The 19532-nt window shown below is 36.6% G+C and overlaps 1 protein-coding gene across 6 annotated transcripts in view; it reads left to right on the top strand.

Annotated features, from left to right (window-relative positions):
• Window positions 1-267: 267 nt before the first annotated feature.
• The window catches only part of LOC126248661 (rho GTPase-activating protein 190), a 325162-nt gene continuing 305897 nt past the window's right edge, over window positions 268-19532 (top strand). For 4 of the 6 annotated variants that reach the window (XM_049949878.1, XM_049949877.1, XM_049949874.1 and 1 more), the window contains exons 1-2: window positions 268-545; window positions 16267-16399. The gene's annotated coding sequence lies outside the window, so the exon portion shown is untranslated. The remainder of the gene's footprint in view (window positions 546-16266; window positions 16400-19532) is intronic. The other 2 variants (XM_049949876.1, XM_049949875.1) reach the window with 1 other exon arrangement.

Here is a 19532-nt window from a genome sequence, read left to right as displayed (position 1 = left end):
GTGCGTGATAGAAAGCAACGACCAGCTGCAATCTTGAAGTATAGTCGAGTGTTACACAGCGCTTTATTATAACATTTTGACTCTTTTATGAATTAAGTCTTTTATGCTGCGCAGAACTATATGTAGAATTGTAGACGCTGGTGTATCACTTTGCTTGATGCTTCAAATTTCTAACATATCCTTGTTTCAAATCCCTTATGTTGGTAACCATCGGATGAAGGCAGAATATTTCTTACCGGAGCTCCGAAAATCTAACATGGCGTCTGTTTGATTGTGTGTGTGTATAGTGGCAGCTGACGCGAGGAAAATAATGGGATCATTATTTTTTTATTTTCATCCTGATACTCAAAAATAAAGCAACTCAGTTTACGAAATGCGATATTTGAGTTGGGGGCGGACGTCCTGCTGTTGCATTTCAAGACAAAAATGACGAAAAAAAAGGGGGTTTAAATGCAGTTGTCATTTCATGTCAATTAACTCACATGCGATCAACAGAAGTAATGTGAATGTGCTAATGAATCTTCATTATGTGGATTCTTGAGAGGGTGAGTAGAATATTATAGCTTTTGAGCACTAAGTAGTAATACACGATTCTTTTCAGAGTTTTGCGGTGTTTGAAGTCGGCCAACGTTGCTTGTATTTTCGTGGGCTGCATGGCTCATTTGTGAACTGGTGCATTGTAGTTTGTAATTATAAACAAAAGATAAAAACAGATTTTTTGTGTATATATATATATATATGACATGAATCGTTTCATTGCCGTGCTTTTGTGTGCTAATTGACGCAAGATTCATCTTGTGGGAAGTATCCGGAAGGCGTATGATCTTTGATTAGTATGTTGTTTGTAAATATTGAGAGGTATGTAATTAAAAGAACGACATTTATTCTTCTATAAGGCGCGCTTCCCCTAGATGCGTTGCTTGGAATCGAAGTGTGTGTGGTTTTCTGTACCTTCAATGATCTTGGCTGTGGCACGTCGTAGATACTATCAGTTTGACATTTCAAGTTATCCACAACGAGGCATTTTATGTTTTCCAGATATCTCTAGTAACTGACACATTAAATGAAAGTGGTAGTTCTAGACAAAAGTTTTATCGAGTCATGTAGTTGGATAAAGTTAGTCATCGATATTAATGACATTTGGGTTACTCACATAGCAGTGTGACGCCCTAACATTTGTTTGTTTACTACCTGTATCTGATAAGCATTTTGTCTCAATGTCTAATTTAACCCCCATCCCCCTGAATTGTTTAGCAACATTGACGGAAAAATTAATCCAGTTTTTTACTGAAAGACAGGCTATTTCAGTATTTATTAATTTTGTCTCATGTGGTGAAGAAATGTTGCATACATGATCGAAAGATCTGATGGCCCCCTTCACTGGTTATTAATCTTTTAACATGGAAACTAACAGAAAAAAATACTTGCGAGAAGTGAATGTCAGAATCTTCATCTGTAGAATTTTCTCCAAGGTTTAGACTCTTTTATGTTGCATAATGCTGACTGAATAAAATAATAATAAAAAACGAAAACACACACACACAACACATTCTTTGTCTCCTGGCAGGATACTGTGCTTTGTTTTCAGTACCATTATAATTGTCAGTCCAGTGTATGAGATATCATATAGGGCTCCAGACTCTGAACCTCAGCTGTGAATATTGAGATAATAAGTGTTTGTTTTAAATAACTTATTGTTGATAGCTTTTGATGAACACAGCCTTACCTCTGAGATTGATGACATAGTTAAATACCTGTTAACTGTTTTATACTGGTCACCTATTGTGATTTTTGTGCTTGCTTCCGTGTAAGAGGTAACATTGAGACAGAAATTTCTATAAATTGATGAGGACTGTGTAAATGCGTGCATATGTATCATTTATAAGAAAAGCGCTTTTTCAGCAATCAGTACTTTTAAATTTACTAGATACCATCAGAAAAGTAAACAACTTGGTTGTGTGGACGGCTGCAGGTTAACTAGTTTGGTCACTTTTTGCTTTTTAAACATATTGTTTATAATATGTGGCTGCTTCTGTTGAAAAATTTTTTTGAGAAGGAAATGGGTAACTCTTATACCAATATCTTTATTGTTCACACTGGTATGCACCAAGGGAACTGTATTATTTGTGGAATTGCTTCATGACTCTGAACATCAGAAGTCATTATTTTGTGGGGAGAGAGTTCTTACTCAGCAGTTTTTCTGTTGTGAGAATCTATATATGTGAAAGTGTTGCTTATAGGCAAGTGTGTGCTTTTTATTATTTAAATCTCAAATTGAATGGGCTTTGTATTTAAGATTATTACATTCATCAAATGCATAATGAAACATCTGTGATGCTCAACACAGTGGATGTGATGTAGAAATGCATTTCTTTGTGGCAATTAAGTAACAATTTTAAACCTTCCTCCAGGTTATCAAATTAAAAAAATACAGCAGTCAGCTGTTATAGCATTCTTTATTCTTCAATTGAATTGTGGACAAACATGGGGTGTTGTAGCACAGTGTAAGTGAATATCCAAAGTGCCTCCTTAATTTTGTGTTAAAATTCAGAGATTGGTTACTTTTTTTTAAAAAAAAAAAAAAGCAGAAATCTTTGCAAAATGAATAATAGCTATCATTACATATTTTCGTCGAGTCACTGAAGTTATATTTTGTGTGTATGATCATCTGTTCCTCTCTTCTTTTTACTAAGCTGATGCATTAGTTATTTTTTAGTGTGTATATTTCGGAGGCAAAAAATACTATATGGTAAAGATGGGCATTGCTGCAAGAATTCATGACCTTTCGATAGGTCCAGCAGGTTATGAATATATCATAATTTAAACCCAAAATTTTCTTTGGTAGCTTCATTTTGGTGCTAAGGTTATGCCTCTTGTCTCAATTATCAGTTCATACTACACTAAAAAGGGTACAGAATCTTTTGGAATATGATTTTACAGAAGAATCATGGTTAGCTGTGTAAATTAAGTAACTAATGAAAAGTTAAAAATTCAGTTGCTGAGAAAAGAGCTTTAGGACACAAGTTGACTAGAAGAAGGAATAGCTTGATAAGACACACTCCTAGATACAAAGGAATCAGAATATGGTTACGGGGGCATTTGTTGTTGTGGAGTGGCAAGATTAAAATACAGTAAACAGCTTTGTGAAAATCTATACTCTGCAAATCACTGTGAAGTGCAAGGCAGTGTGTACGTCCCATTGTACCAGTTATTAGGGTTTCTTCCCATTGTGTTCATGTATGGAGCACAGGAAGAATGATTATTCCATAGGCTCTGTGCTTGCTTTAATTTATCTAATGACCCCTATGTGAGCAATATGTAGAGGGTTGTGGTATATTCCTAGGATTGGCATTTAAAGCCAGTTCTTGAAATGTAGTAGGCTTTTGCAGGATAGTTTACATCTATCTTCAAGAGTTTGCCAGTTTAGTTTCTTCAGCATCTCAGTGACATTCTCCCTCAGGTCTGACAAACCTGTGATCATTCATGTTGCCCTTCTCTATATACGTTCACTATACCCTGTTAGTACTGTCTGGTAGGCGTTAATGATGTAAAATGCCTGGTCATTTATAAGTTGGGTCAAATACCCAAAGTTTAAAGATTAAATGATAACCGACACTTATAAAAAAAAAGATTTAAAATTATATTTTGTATTGGAAGAGGTGCTTTGCATCACTTCTTCAATACTGGTGGGGTAATGAAGTTGAAAAAGCTATTTGAGAGTCAGGGAAAAGTTATTAGGGGAGTTAAATTGGGTTGTAAACATAACTATACATTTGTCATTACAAATTTATACTTATGTTTACAACCCAATTTAACTCCCCTAATGACTCTTCAGTTCTTGGGGTAGTACACAAGAAAAATGAAAAAAAATCATGTTTAAAAGTAATTATTGAAGAAAATCTAGTTTATATTAAGTAGGTAGCCTGTAGATAGTATTTTTACTTATACTATTCTACTGCTAAAATATCAGAGTAAAAAAACTTTATCCATAATGATTTTAACTGGGTATGAGTCGTGTGCCAATTCAGATTCCACAAGTCCAAGAGACATCAATTCTCTAGGATTAGACTAGTATTGGAATTGAACGATTCCAGCATCTTCAGCATCAATTCTTTATTATTAAATCTTTTTTATGTTCGTTTTCTCATTTTATATTCACAGCAGTGCAGTCATTTGAAAGTAGATAAAAAAAGCAGCAGAATAGAAAACCATAGTCTGACTCAATTATCGCTGCATGTGACAGTAAAGCATGTTTTTTTGCTGAAAATGTTTAACATTTAAGGATACATTTATTATCAAGAAACACATTCATTCAGTAATACTTTTGTTATCAATAATCATTCTTCAGTGATATTCATAGGTTTTACGCACTTTATAAAGTGTGTTACATTGCAAACCAATGCCCTGAGGACAATGTTTTTTTTTATACGAGGTTATCACTACAGACTTGTTCAACACTGTGTGTGTGTGTGGGGGGGGGGGGGGGAGCAATAGGACATTGTAAATGATAAACAACTGTAAATAACGTGCATCCTTCCTTAGTAAAGCAAGCTGCAATGCTAATAAAAAGACATACTTCTCTCTTCTTTCCGTCTTAATAGTGAAGACAAAGAATGACAGTTGTATGTTTAAATGTAAATATTTACTAACTTCTAACATAGGGAGTATCAGCCCATCCCTTATTTTACTTTTTAAGTTATACATTCTAGCAGTAAAAACTTGAAAAAGTACTTTTTTATAAGCACCCAGATTATGGGTATTTAAGATGGTTTTGGGCAAACTCCTAGGCAAATTTCCATTTGTAAATATCCTGCCCACTGGACATTTGCCGGGCCTACATCACTAGTAGGGGTCCCACACAATTGAACAGTATTCTAGAATGGGTTGCATGAGTGATTTGTAATCAATCTTCTCTGTAGACTGATTGGACTTCCCCAGTATTCTAACAACAGACCAAAGTGTAGTACCTGCTTTAACCACAACTGTGCCTAAGTGATAATTCCATTTCATATCCCTACTAAGTGTTACATCCAGGTATGTGTGTGGCTGATTCCAACTATAGACTCATTGATATCGTAGTCATAAGATACTAAGTTTTTTTGTGAGTGGTGTGATTTTACACTTCTGAACTCGAGTTGCCAGTCCTTGCACCACTTTGAAATCCAATAAAGATGTGACTGAATAATTTTGCAGCTTCTTTCAGGCAGTAATTTGTTATTGATAACTGCATCATTTGCAGCTTACTATTAATATTGTCCACAAGGTCATTAATATGTAACATGAACAGCAGGTGTCTAAGACACTTCCATGGGGTCACCCAAAGTTACTCCTACATCTGCCAGTGACTCAACACTCCATCCGAGATAATATGCTCTGTCCTCCCCCTTTTTATTTATATATATATATCTGCAGTCCAGTCACAAATTTACTTGAAACCCCCATATAATTGTAATTTTGATAGTAAGTATAGATGTGGTACTGCGTCAAATGTTTTTTGGAAATCAAGAAATACTGCATCTGCCTTACTGCCAGGATCCAAAGCTTTCTGTATGTCATATGAGAATAATGTGAGTTGGGTTTGACATGATCAGTATTTTCAGAATCTACACTGGTTTTCAAGGAGGAGGTCATTCTGTTCGAAATGTCTCATTATGTTTGAACTCGGAATATGTTCCATGATTCTACAACAAATCATTGTCAAGGATATCGGACGGTAGTTTTCTGGATCACTTCTACTACCCTTGTTGTAAACGAGTGTGACCTGTGTTTTCTTCCAACTACTGGGTATTGTTTTTTCTCCCAGGGATCTATGATAGATTATAGTTCAGATTGATGGAAGGTACAGTAACTGAGCAGAAAAGATTTGCAATAGACAGACTATTGGGAAGAGCTGTGCAAATGCATATTCGGACTGATGATTGCAGCAACAGATATCACATCACTGGATAAATGTGTGTAAAGTGAATTGGTATAGATGTAGAAATAAATGTGGTGATAAGGATAACTATATTCAGATTCTGCAGAAAATCAAGTTGCCATGTTCTGAGTTCAAGTAAATGATTTTGCTATTTGTGCAGTTTACATATCAGTATGTGGCATTTTTGTCATAATGTGTCACATGAAATGAACCTGTTACACACAGATCCTTTCTTTAACACTTTTTGTAAAGGTGCATACCATAGACTTTTATACCAGTGGAAGCAGATTTTCTGCGATTTCTCCAAATCACTGTAAGGAAATGATAGGTTTGTTCCTTAAAAAAGGCCACCATGAATTTACGTGTCCAGTGTAAGCTTGGGCTCTCTTGGAATGTAAATCAGTGTCACTATGATGCTAGCCACAATCTTCTTTTCCAACTTTCTTGAACTTAGTGAAAAAAGTTGTTGTTTTTATTGTTCAGATTGAATTGTGAAGCTGCCAGGAAATGACAGTTAACTGAATGAAAGCACACTTTTGTACATACCCTTTACAAATATCTTTGAACTGAAATGGATAGACTTCGGGATTCGTATTTGCTTGTATCGTATTTTCCCCCCTTTCTTGCTCAGAGTCGCTGCTAAATATATGAATTGCTGTGGAACATTACTTAACCAATGTTGTGAATCATGAATTGATTTTGTTAGTATTGACAGACGATCTTCAGTGATTTTTACTTATATTGTTTTTCCTTGTAAAACTGTTTTATAACTTTTTATGGGTTTGATGAGATTAAATATACTTCTTGTTCCAAAGATCCATAGATAAAAGATCCTCAAGAATGCATAAGATGTCATAAAACAAGATTACGTATTATTTATGAGGGAATTATTGTTCCTGCATAGATTCTAAGTTAAATGGCTGTCATGGATGTGGAATAAGTCAAGAAAGTCTGAAACATTTTTATTTATGAGGTAATAACAAAATACTGTTCAGACGTAACTCCAACATTCGTTGTTAATAATTTATTTGTCTTAGGATCATTTTTAGTGATAGAAAGATTTTTGTGGTCAATAGAAGGGATAACATGTATGCTGACATGTGATCATACATACATAAATATGATTAATGAGAAAAGAACGGGTCATAACCAACACATTATTATACTTAACTATTTGTGCAATTTGTTACTACCAGTTTTGTAAGATATGTGTACTTGTGAATGCTTGGAGGCAAGAATATGTTGTTTGTGACCTTAAAAAGATAGTGTTCTATTATACATATACAAACATTCAGAGTTAGTGAAATATACTTTCATTACTATTGAAGCTAAAAAATAAGTTAAAAAACAATGAGTAATCCAACAAAATTAAGGAAATTCAAATTTTTTTTCTGAAACACCTCTTCGTCAAGGTGCAAGAACCAGAATTTTGCAAAAAATCAAAAAAATCTCTGGTTCATAATGGTTCTTGAGATAATCATAAATGGTTTAACAGTACAGATATTTTTTTTCCAAGAAACTTTGGGTAGAAGAGTAAATGGAAACATCTCAGTAATAGTATACACACAGCTATAAATAAAAAGACAAGCTTGAAAACAAGACCTTCAAAATTAACTATGCCTATTCTATGGAATTTTAAAGGCCGTCATATTTTCCATTGACTGTGGAAATTATTTATTTCACTATTGTAGTTTCAGCCTTTGGGCTACTTTCAAGTGGTACTGCAAAAGATTTTGCTTCAACATGTGTCAGTCTTTAAGATTCTCCAACATAGATACAAGTAATAGTCAAAAATAGGTCGTTTTCGGTGTAAAAATGCAGTAACATCAGATGAGTGTCAAGCTCTGTACATTGTGAAATGATGTAAATTATACGAAATGTTATCACTGTTAACGTCATTCACATAAATTGTTACAAATCAATGTTCTCGCACAATCCGCACTTGTCTGATGTTACTGTATTATATAAGTCAGAAGATTTTAAAGTTTAAAATGTGCTGAAGCAAAAATCTTTTGCAGTGCCACTTGAAAATGGCCCGAAGACTGAAACTGCAGTAGTGCAATAAAGAATTTCTAAGGTAAACGGTGAATATGATGTCCTCTAAAACATTCTAAAGGACTGTGAATCGCAGCCACGAGAAGTTAAACTGTATAGTGTTGTGAGTGGAATGAAGGTGGTTCACATATGTTCCATTCATTCTTGATATTGCCAGTTTATGGATCTGAATCCATTCCATAGAGCTGCTTAGAATAGCGACTCCTCATTCAGTTCTGAATTGCCCACAGTCCTAATGAAGTCTAATGGAAGGTGTAACATTGGAATGTACTATATTCTTTAACCTGTCAAACTGGTCTTGGACAAGTAATTGGGGGTCGACAGAAGCGTCCGATCCCACGCGTCGGCTTTGACCCGTGACGTAAGGGTGTTGTCGTGTGTGACGTGATGACGGCGCGGAGTTTGGTTTGAGTGTGGCTGTCTCCAGTTCTGTTTTATCTTATTTTATTTACTTTTCTGATCTGTTCATTCTATCTCGTGAGATTTTTTTTTTTTTTTTAATTTAAGAACACTCATTACTTATTTTAATTATCTGTTTCCTCCAATTTCTGTTTTAGTTTATTATTTTATCTTTCTGATCTGTTCCTTCTATTCCGTGAGATTTTTTTTTTAAAGACAAACACTAATCAGCTACTGAAGCATCTTTATCTTCTATGGGTTGCAGGGGTTACGACCCTGGGGAGGTGGGTGGGTATTCATACATGGCTGTCTTCACTTACACGTTGTAGCTACGCAAGGAGTCTAAATTTGTTTACATTTAGTGTGCCCCCCACCCAAAACACCCCATTTCCCGCGCTTGTGCCGTTAGTGTCATTAGGCTTCTTGTGGAAAGTGTGTGTGTTTGTTATTGTTTCCGCCATATTTGTGACGTCATGGGTCAAAGCAGACGGGCGGTATCGGACGCTTCCGTATTTCCGTAATTGGTGATTCTTATTATATAATTTACATTCTAGTATATCTCATTACATATCTACATCATTATATATGAATATGGTAAAAACACCATCTCATCCATTATGTAAATGAGTATTAATTACAGAATTCACACACTTCTTTCCCATTTCACTGTGACGCAGTGGTTAACACACTGGATTCGCATTCGGGAGGACGACGGTTCAATCCCGCGTCCGGCCATCCTGATTTAAGTTTTCCATGATTTCCCTAAATCGCTCCAGGGAAATGCCGGGATGGGTCCTTTGAAAGAGCATGGCCGACTTCCTTCCCCTTCCTTCCCTCATCCGATGAGACGGATGACCTCGTTGTATGGTCTCCTTCCCCAAACAACCCAAACCCATTTCACTTTTTTGTATATCATCTACTTGCATGTTTGTGGCTATTATCTATCAATGACAGCTGTAAAAATGGTATGTCTGGCATGCAGCTGTATCTAGTACTTTGCAAATGTGCATATGTTCTTGGAGTAAGGGGCAGGACACAGAAACATATAAAATGATATTTCTGGAAAGGAGGGACAACTTCATTGGCATACAAATCAGACATTACGTTAGACTGTGATTGAGAACTATTAGTTGATGGAATATTTTAAAAAATGCTGGTGTTATTTTAAGGAAGGAGACAGGTAATAAAGTAACCGAGCCTATTATTCTATTATAAACAATGAGTAATAGTTAGAAAATCAAATCCACATTATGAAAAATACAACATTAATTCATCATTGAACATTATGTCAACTTTTTTCCCCACGGAGTTATTATCTTAATCTCTCTGGTACTGATGATACTGTTATCATAATATGCTATATTTACTTGACATTTTTGTGTTCTGTTTATTATTGCTACATATGTAAAGACTGAGCACAAGTTCAGAGACCGAGCGAGGTGGCGCAGTGGTTAGACACTGGACTCGCATTCGGGAGGACGACGGTTCAATCCCGCGTCCGGCCATCCTGATTTAGGTTTTCCGTGATTTCCCTAAATCGCTCCAGGCAAATGCCGGGATGGTTCCTTTCAAAGGGCACGGCCGACTTCCTTCCCTAATCCGAAGAGACCGATGACCTCGCTGTCTGGTCTCCTTCCCCAAAACCAACCAACCAACAAGTTCAGAAACATTGAGACAAGTAGATTTTGTCATGTTCAGCACATAAGTGTGTGCTTGTGAATTAATACAGACAAACAATTTGATTTTAATTGTAAATATATTTAGATCCCCACTGGGAAATTTTTGAATATGTTATGAGGAATCTGTATTCCTTACTGTGTTATGTGTGAGACAGCAAGAAGCAGTCAATAATTTGTGGTGACTTCAGTGTAGATTTTCTAAAACATTATGATAGGAAAAATGATCTGTAAATCCTATTTGGACCTTACAATTTGATCTCGGTAACTTTCCAGCGTAGGCGGATAAAGGCTGTATGACTCCAATTGGTAATATCTTCTTTGGTGAAACTCAGGGTAAGAAAATAACTGTTTACCAAATAACAAATGCTCTCTCTGATGATGATGATGATGATGCACAGTTAGTTGGGATAAATAACATACTGCCTTACAGTATGGATGCTCCACAGTGGAAATCTGTTAGGATAATTAATGACTGCGGCACAAATGTTTTTAAGTATAGTTTTCACTGGATGACCTGGGATGAAATTTATAATTAGCCATATGCTAACATAAAATTTAATATATTCCATGATAAAGTCATATCAGTATTTGAAAACAGCTTTCTGCGTAAGCTAATCGGAAAAGACTTTAAACAGCCGTGTAAAAAATCCTGGTTCTTTACAAGTGTTATAGTGTCTTGTGAAATGAAAAGGGAAATGTATCTGCTGACGAGAACAAGTAGAGAGCCTGCAGTCATTGCACACTAGAAAAGCTACTCAAAATTACTCAGAAAGGTTATTAAAAAAGTAAGGAATAAACACATAATGTCAGAAATAAGTAATTCTGACAACAGAATAATGGCTACATGGAATGTAATGAAACAAGATACAGGAAAACCAGCCACAAAACAAGATAACATCACTACTGAGCTGAATGGAAGGGCTATAAATCTAAATCTGTATGGATACTCTGCAAATCACATTTAAGTGCCTGGCAGATGGTTCATGAAACCATCTTCACAATCCTCTATTGTTCCAATCTCATACAGCGTGCAGAAAGAATGAACACCAATATCTTTCCGTATGAGCTCTGATTTCCCTTATTTTATCATGGTGATCATTTCTCCCTATGTAGGTTGGTATCAACAAAATATTTTCGCATTTGGAGGATAATGTTGGTGATTGGGATTTTGTGAGAAGGTCCACTGCAACGAAAAACACCTTTATTTTAATAATGTCCACCCCGAACCCTGTATCATTTCACTGACACTCTCTCCCCATTTGATGAGCCACAGGTAGCAAATGTATGTAATAATCATTTCTTAAATATATTAGAATGCATAGGGGTAAACAGTTCAAGAGAAAAATTACAGCATATGTTGAAAAAGTAACTCTCATAAAATTCAATCGTATGAATGTATCACAGACTTCTGAAATGAAGATAATTATACATTCACTCAAAAATAAAAACTTGGATGGTTTTCATTGTGTTTCCAATAGAGTACTAAAGATCTGTTCCCATATAATAATCCTTGTCTTATTGGAAGTATGTAATCCATCACTAACTCAAGGCATTTTACCAGAGATAGACTAAATTATGCCATTGTCAAATCCCTATTTAACCCTTTCAGACCTGATTTTTTATTTACTTGTAAAAAAAAAAGTCTGACATCGTTTTTGCATTCAGGTGAGTCTCCTGACAACATTTTTCTAAGAAAACATTTCGTATGATCTCTACTTTTCTAGATATTTAATGTACACAAATGTGTCCATCAGGTCTCGAGCTTCATGTCATACATTAAGGAGGTTAACAGTACGGATCAATTGTGCCACTCTTTATTTCACTTTAAAACAGAGGAAACAATAAAAATAATTCCATATTACATTCTTGTTTAAACAACAATGGTCAACACCTGAATTTAAGGTTTAGTGTGAAACTGCAAAAAACAATTTCTGTCCTTTTGGAGACACAAATGTACTTTACATTTTCTACACTGAATTCTTGAACGCCCTGTACATTTTGGAAATTTGCAGCGACTTGGAGCTCCTACATCATGCAAAGGCAAATGGTCAATGGAATCAAACTGTATCTCTGTAGCTGGTCGTAATTCTCCTCTTTTTCTTGGTATGACTCTCATATCTGAAACCAGTCATTCATCATATGGACGCCCCCTCTTCTTTCTAGTCACTTTCTTTTGGCACAGTATCAATCCATCTTCTACCCTGATACGAAAGGAAAGAAGGTCCATTTGCTTCTTCTTTGGGATAGACAGGTTGTGTGCATCTCGTCTGTACTCCAACCAACTTTGCACGATGGCAAAGTCAACAGCGTGAAAAATCATACGCAAAGGCCATTTTCGAGATCTGATGAAAACTCTGTAGTAGCTTATCAATTGATCAAATAGATCCACACCACCCATTGAATTATATCTTCTCACTATTTCAGGTCTTTCTACTTTCACATATTTATGGTGCTTTTTGTCCCAACGCTCGACTTCATCCACTGAGCCTTTACCAACAAAGTTAGAACACAATACAACCACTTACACATGGTAGTGTCATCAGCACTAGTGATTTCTTCACAGTAACCTCTGGTTTGTTTCATTATTGTTTTATCATATGAGAAAGGCAAGTTCTTTCCAAACCTGTTCTGACGGACAGTACCTGCTGCATTGATGCCTTGAGATTTCAGAACTTGAAACAGATGATAAGATGAAAAGAAGTTGTCAAAGTATAGTTTATGACCTTTACCTTTTGAGAGTGGAACAGAAAATCCTAAAACAACAGCAGGATCTAATCCAAATTTTTTGCAGCATGTGGTATTTAGTTCAGTTGTAGCACCTTGATACAAAAGGAAATCATGCACTATTCCACTCTTTCCACACAACATGAAGACTTTGATTCCCCATGGACTTGGTTTCCCCTTGACATACTGCTTTGCAGAAAACTTCCCAGTGAAAGGAATAATTCCTTCGTCCACGCAAACATTCTCTTCTATAGGAAGTTCACTGCAGCGTTTTCGAATGGCTGTGTAAACTGGCCTGACTTTGTAAAATTTATCTTTATTTTCAGGTGGCTTCTCCAGGTTGTTCACCACGTGTAAATTTGTTCATAATTCTAAAAATCTGTCTCGTGACATGTTTTCCCAAAACACATTTACCTTCAGGCTTGTATCCCAATACATTCGTAATCTGGGAAATTTCAAAGCGCCAGTCAGTATATGCAAACCAAATAGCACCTCTAGTTCTTGAGTTGTTGTCTGCTTGAATGAGGATTTGCCTTGTTGTAATGCATAAATATTAGTATGTGCTGCCATGTTAGTGAACAAATCATCTGGTATATATCTTTTGAAGTATTGTATTGGAGAACACAAGACAGATTCTTCAAAATTTGCAGTTTTGTATGTTTCTGTCATGGTACTTAGAGGCTTGCGTTTCCATTTTATGGATTCTTTAGGTGTCACCATTATGTTGTCACACAGGTTATTCAATTCTGGGTTGTTTTCATTGCATAAAAAGTTCATTTCAGCATCCATCACGTCTCCGTCATCATCATCTTCAGATATGGTGTTTCTACACACATCATTCACGCCCACTTTATCTGCTCCAACACGTTTCACTATCTGTGGAGCTTGCCTTTCAATAAGTGGTATACTGTCATCCTCATCTCCACTCAAACTAATGTCAGAAACGTCACCATTTTCAATTACGTCCATAATCAAGTCCCAATCTTTCTCCACAGAAAGAAATTCCTTATCCATATTTGTAAGTCAAAAGCCAGAAATCTAAAATAAAATCCTGTGTACTGGTCAGTTACTCTCCTCCTTGCTGCTGGTACTGAAATTACTGAAAAAAATACCACACATAACTACCATCACCATGCAAGCACATCTGAGACAAATTTTAGGTTACGTTTCCAATTTTACACCATTAAAGACCTGTTGTACACAAATGTGTACATTAAATTTACCTGAAACATAAAACAAATATGAACTGAATGAAATTGCTGAAAATTCCACTGAAAGAATGTATAACGTTTCCAAAAGAAGGAAACCACACAAAACATTCATTAACAAAACCCACAATGTGACTATTACAGCAATAAAGTCAACGAGTAATGGCTTCCCACAGAGAGACAACACCAGAGAGTATATTTTACTATGTAGTTCGCAGACTGCTCACAAGAGAGCAGCAGCTGCTGGAGCATGGCTAAACTAAACCTACAAAAATTTGCACAATGAGTTTTGATGCACCTGACATTTCTTGCCAGCGAAATATTAATGAACAAACTTTATGTACACAATTGTGTCCACCAGGTCTGAAAGGGTTAAGGAAAGTGATAGGAGATATGTCAGGAACTACCACCCTGAAAGTAGAGTTAGAAAAGAAAAGTTTCGCCTTGTCAACTTGTTGTATTCTGTAGAAGAATTTCTATTATTGTAATGTGTAAAAGGTAGTGGTAAGAATTACTAACTCGCGTCTGTATATTTTTTATTGTGGTGTAGCCATATTTACAAATGAATTTGCAATGTGAGTGTAAGATGACTCTTTTCACATCATTATGATTTATTGTGCAAAATGGTTCATGGAACATGAAACTAACTAATTCACACTTCTGCAGACTGTAATGCCTGCTTTTTGCTTCTACACTGTATTTGACATTTATGTAATTGACAGTGTGAACTTCCTACCATTCTTGATCTTAAAGATAGTTTTAGCAATATAATTGCCATCGTCACACATTATAATATGATTTTTGCTGCAGTATGTGACTGTGGACTACTTCAGTTTCTTTTTATAGGAGCTGATAAATGGAGTATAAAAAATTTATATTACTTGAAGTACATTAAAGATATTCCAAAATTCTTTTCCATCTTTACAGTGCGATACCCAGTGATTTTCTTATCTGAGAATTAAGTTCAATGATTTAAATGTCTATTCCTTCCCAGTTTAACTTTTTAAGTTCAGCACATCTGGGGAACTTTTGACTTCCCGTTTATTTTATAATTGAGTTAAACCTCATCTCACAATACAATAGCTCGTTATTAAGTGGTGGTATTTCAAATCTGCTGTATTTTCAGCATTATGGTGGATACTGTAACACATTTTCAGTATTGTGAGATAAAATTTTTCAACTTTTTAGTGAAACATATGCAGCAATGAACAAACATTAAAATTGTGATCATCTCACCATTTTTCACTGCTAGTTGTCTTTGAAATATTGAAAGTGCAGGTAATAAATCAGTTCTATTTTGGAAATGATGCAAAAGATCTGGATTTTGAATTCTGCTAGTGCACAAATTGTATATCATTGTACAACTGTCTCTGTCATTTGAAGGTTTTTGTGTTACAGCATGATTTGAAATTGTAGGGATTTGTCTTGAGAATTAATTTTTACCTCATTTGGAGGGTATAAAACTTGTGATTTAGGGCAACCTGGAAAACTTCAATATGTCTATGGGACTACATGTTCTCTCTTTCTCTCTCTGAAAGCTGTAAAGTATATTTAAATGTACATATAACATATATTGAAGTGGGAGTGATGAATGGCTGTTATTAGGTAACACCCAAATTTCTCTTGAAATGCTATTGATGAAAGTCTTCACTATCTACTTAATTGGTGTGGCACCATTTGTTTCAACTCTTCCACAGAGTATGTAGGGTAGTTGTATAATTTTAACTATCACCCAAAAAAATTACACCATTAATTTGTTTGCACCAGGCCTGCAGATAATTCAAATTTTATGACTACCCCTCATATACACTGTAAAGAACATTGAAGAGAAGCTGAAACTCTGCGCAGGATAAGAGCTCAAATCAGCACTTGTTCCTTTCATGGGCAGTGCTATTCCGATAGGCCCATCTCAACACGCCTTAAAGTCAATCAAAATTTAAACCTGCCGCAAGTTCCTTTGCACAATTTCCAAACTTCGCAAAGATTCTTTTCAAAAGCTATGAACATATAATATACGAAGGAGAAAGAGTACAAGAGCTGGCCACATCTCATCAGTTATGTACGTTTTCTTGTAGTATGCTCTTCAAGGGACATTTGTAATGAGTTACAGCTTTGCTATAATTGCATGGCATTTGGCAGTACCTGAAATGCTAAATTAAGAAATTTTGTGGTAGAATTTAGTAAATGAATGGATTTCATATCCACAAACTGGAACTAGTGTCTAGGGCCAGGTGTGAAATGTGTTATGTTGAATGGAAGCCATAAGTTTATTTTGCTTTTTCAGGTATTGAGGAAATAATAAAAAGAAAGGAAAGGTCTGGCATTATTAGTGGCTGAATGAAGGGTTTAGCTATTGCATAGAGAAACAGAGAAACTGCTTCTTGGTTGTGTGCCCTTGTCATCTTTCCTCATGAGTTGTGAGTATTTACAGTTCAAAATATACTGCTGACAATTTACAAATAAACAGTAGTGCTATATTTGTGTAGTGTTAGTAGGAGAAGCATAAATGCTGTAATGGATGTATTACACACACACACACACACACACACACACACACACACACACACACACACAGTGTAATTAGGCACTACTGCAGGGGATCATGGGAGCATAAGCACACAACTGTCTCCTAGCACATAGGTGTTACCTTGAATAGAGGTGCAAGGGGGGGGACAAAGCCCACTCGTCCTCACAGAACAGGTAGCACACTGGAGTCATTCACAGTCGTGTATTGCTCCAGTGTTCTGTATCGTTTCCTATATAAGGTTGGCAACAGGAGGAAAATATTACGAGAGAAGTTTGAGCACAGAAGAATTTATTAATATTTATACTGGCACATTAAACTGCAGTGAAGCTTTCAAGCTTACAGCAGTATACATTTTCAGTTATACATATTGTACTTGTACATAGTGGGGCAAATAAAAGTGGTGTAAAGAACGAAGTTTCAGGGTACAAAGAAACACAGCAGAGGAAAGGAAATACAGTACTAACCTTACTATAGCATATCTTGAAAGTAACCACTATTCATATCTTGGCACTTTCTGGCCCCGGTCAGCAAGTCACTAAAGACAGATTGAAGTTGCACTACTGGAATTGTTGCAGTCTAATCTGAAATGTTCTGCTGCAGTTCTTGAACGCTGTGAGGGTTGTTGCGATAAACGTTAGACTTGAGGGCTTCTCACACAAAGTAAACATACACTGACAGATCAGGTGATCTGGGTGGTCGGCCAGGGCCACAACCAGACAGACATATGCTAACAACTCTGCCAGACGTGAAGCTTGTGTAAATGTGCTCCAAAGTTTGGCTGGCTGTATGGGCAGTTGCTCCATCCTGCCACAAATGATTTCAAAATGTTGGCATTTTAACCCGCGGAAGTCAGCATCTGATGAAAGAAGATGGAACCAATAGACACTGCACACTAAATCCCAAACTTTTTGATCATGCAGTGATGTTTCTGGAAGTTACACAGATTCACCACTGCCCAGAAAGTGTGATTCTTTGAGTTGACATAACCACTCTGGTGAAGCCAGGCTGCATCAGACATAAGGAACAGATTTGTCTAAGCTGTTCATTGTTATCTTAATGAACAGCCACTCACAAAACTGGAGGCGTTGAGGGGCATCTGCTGGTTGTAATGTATGAACAACGGACACCTGGTAGGGATGCACGTGCAGGTCTAGGTGGAGTATTCGTCTGCGTGATAGACGTGATGTGCTGGTCTCTTGCAACATAGCTCGGCTTGATTTGATAAGACTCTGAAGCATTTTCTGGTGTGCGGGCACATTTCAGAATATTTTTTGACTTGTTCAAAACAGAGCCTGTCTGATGCCATTTTCGGACTAAGCATTGCATGGCACTCTTCACTGGCATTTTGACACCATTAAACTTCTCAGCACACAACTGACCACACCATTTCCACGACTTTGTTATCACGTAACTTTCATGAAAGAAGGTTGTATACATGGAAGAACCCTAGAGATACTAAAAGGTTTCAGATAGATTATATAATGGCAAGACAGAGATTTAGGAACCAGATTTTAAATTGTAAGACATTTCCAGGGGCAGATGTGGACTCTGACCACAATCTATTGGTTATGAACTGTAGATTAAAACTGAAGAAACTGCAAAAGGGTGGGAATTTAAGGAGATGGGACCTGGATAAACTGAAAGAACCAGAGGTTGTACAGTGTTTCAGGGAGAGCATAAGGGAACAATTGACAGGAATGGGGAAAGAAATAACAGTAGAAGAAGAATGGATAGCTTTGAGGAATGAAATAGTGAAGGCAGCAGAGGATCAATTAGGTAAAAAGACGAGGGCTAGTAGAAATCCTTGGGTAACAGAAGAGATACTGAATTTAATTGATGAAAGGAGAAAATACAAAAATGCAGTAAGTGAAGCAGGCAAAAAGGAATACAAACGTCTCAAAAACAAGATTGACAGGAAGTGCAAAATGGCTAAGCAGGGATGGCTAGAGGACAAATGTAAGGATGTAGAGGCTTATCTGACGAGGGGTAAGATAGATACTGCCTACAGGAAAATTAAAGAGACCTTTGGAGAAAAGAGAACCACTTGCATGAATATCAAGAGCTCAGATGGCAACCCAGTTCTAAGCAAAGAAGGGAAAGCAGAAAGGTGGAAGGAGTATATAGAGGGCCTATACAAGGGCAATGTACTTGGGGACAATATTATGGAAATGGAAGAGGATATAGATGAAGATGAAATGGGAGATATGATACTGCGTGAAGAGTTTGACAGAGCACTGATAGACGTAAGTCGAAACAAGGCCCTGGGAGTAGACAACATTCAATTAGAACTACTGACGGCCTTGGGAGAGCCAGTCGTGACAAAACTCTACCATCTGGTGAGCAAGATGTATGAGACAGGCGAAATACCCTCAGACTTCAAGAAGAATATAATAATTCCAATCCCAAAGAAAGTAGGTCTTGACAGATGTGATAATTACTGAACTATCAGTTTAATAAGTCACAGCTGCAAAATACTAACGCGAATTCTTTACAGACGAATGGAGAAACTGGTAGAAGCCAACCTCGGGGAAGATCAGTTTGGATTCCGTAGAAATGTTGGAACACGTGAGGCAATACTGACCCTAGAAGAAAGATTAAGGAAAGGCAAACCTACGTTTCTAGTATTTGTAGACTTAGAGAAAGCTTTTGACAATGTTGACTGGAATACTGTCTTTCAAATTCTGAAGGTGGCAGGGTAAAATACAGGGAGCGAAAGGCTATCTACAATTTGTACAGAAACCAGATGGCAGTTATAAGAGTCGAGGGGCACGAAAGGGAAGCAGTGGTTGGGAAGGGAGTGAAGACAGGGTTGTAGCCTATGCCCGATGTTATTCAATCTGTATATGGAGCAAGCAGTGAAGGAAACAAAAGAAAAATTCGGAGTAGGTATTAAAATCCATGGAGAAGAAATAAAAACTTTGAGGTTTGCCGATGACATTGTAATTCTGTCAGAGACAGCAAAGGACTTGGAAGAGCAGTTGAACGGAATGGACAGTGTCTTGAAAGGAGGGTATAAGATGAAC

Source organism: Schistocerca nitens, chromosome 3 (assembly GCF_023898315.1).
Source record: "Schistocerca nitens isolate TAMUIC-IGC-003100 chromosome 3, iqSchNite1.1, whole genome shotgun sequence".
In the NCBI taxonomy this organism is placed as follows: Eukaryota; Metazoa; Arthropoda; class Insecta; order Orthoptera; family Acrididae; genus Schistocerca; species Schistocerca nitens.
This window is presented reverse-complemented; position numbering and strand designations above follow the sequence as displayed.